Source organism: Oryzias melastigma, linkage group LG16 (assembly GCF_002922805.2).
Source record: "Oryzias melastigma strain HK-1 linkage group LG16, ASM292280v2, whole genome shotgun sequence".
Lineage (NCBI taxonomy): Eukaryota > Metazoa > Chordata > Actinopteri > Beloniformes > Adrianichthyidae > Oryzias > Oryzias melastigma.
Window position 1 is genome coordinate 19495548 of NC_050527.1, and position 1162 is coordinate 19496709.

Sequence of the window (1162 nt, forward strand, 5' to 3'; positions counted from 1 at the left end):
AGTTTCCATAAAATACCATTGTTCAAATGTTATTCAGAGGATCTTCATCATCGCTCCTGCTGCCATCATCACCATCAGTTAGCAGGTATCCTATTGGAATGCCAGGCTTTGTACAGTATCTTTCTGTTTACCCGGATCCTGGTGTTTTTCAGGAATGTGCTGGAATCATCCCGCCGCCTCTCAGCGAGAGCCATTATTCCCTCATCTCCTTAGCTTATCTCCTCTGATGATCTGCTCTGATAGATATGACAGCTGAATAAATATGCAAACGTGGAGCACGGCGCCGCACTTCTTCTCAGAATTTCTTTTCCGCTCTGCGATTTTGAGAGGAACTGTATATGGAGATAACAATGGGAGTCTTTGGGGATTTGGATGAATGATTTCTTTTTTACTTTCTCCATCTTCTGATAAAATGCAGATTTCAGCTTAAATAAGAAAGACATATTTCTCATTCACGCTTTAATTAAAAATCTATTTTGACAAATCAACAATTGATACTCGAGAGATCTTTGACAATCTGAGAGTATAATGGTATTCATAAAATCTGCTTTAATTAACTTCAGTGGCTGGAGTCGTGTCCTCTCCTCGCCGTGTCCTTCAAATCTGTTCCGTTTGAACCGAGGATGAAGGGATCACATCACAGATGTTTCCACTGCTGTGACCTGGGAGTTTTACACCACAGGCAATTACATTAGATTATTGGAAAAATGTGTAAGTTGGATTTTGACAAAAATCAGTTTTTTGGGAAAAATTCTCTTTTGTCTCGGAGTCAAAATCCAAAAAGGCTTCATTAAAAGCTCTTCTGAATCACAGACAGCATCGCTGCTGGAGCATATGCCGCCTTTTTATAGAATACTAGTGACTTCTTAATACTTTGGGCTTTCGCCTGGCCCCCAGTTCCCAGCATGCTTTGAAACATGTGAGGCTCTTTTCAATCAGTTTTTGAGCATGGCGTCTATACTGGCTGCAGTTGTGGCGCTTTGGCAGCTCCGCCTGAAAAGAATCGCCTTGGGAGGGGTCGGCTTGACCCAGCTTTACACAAAACTGAAAAGAAAGAGGAAACAAGGACCCACAAAAAAAAAAAAACACACTATATTTAACCAAATCTGCAGCTTACTTAGAAAACACATGATAATGATATCCTCTTAACACTCCTCGCTGC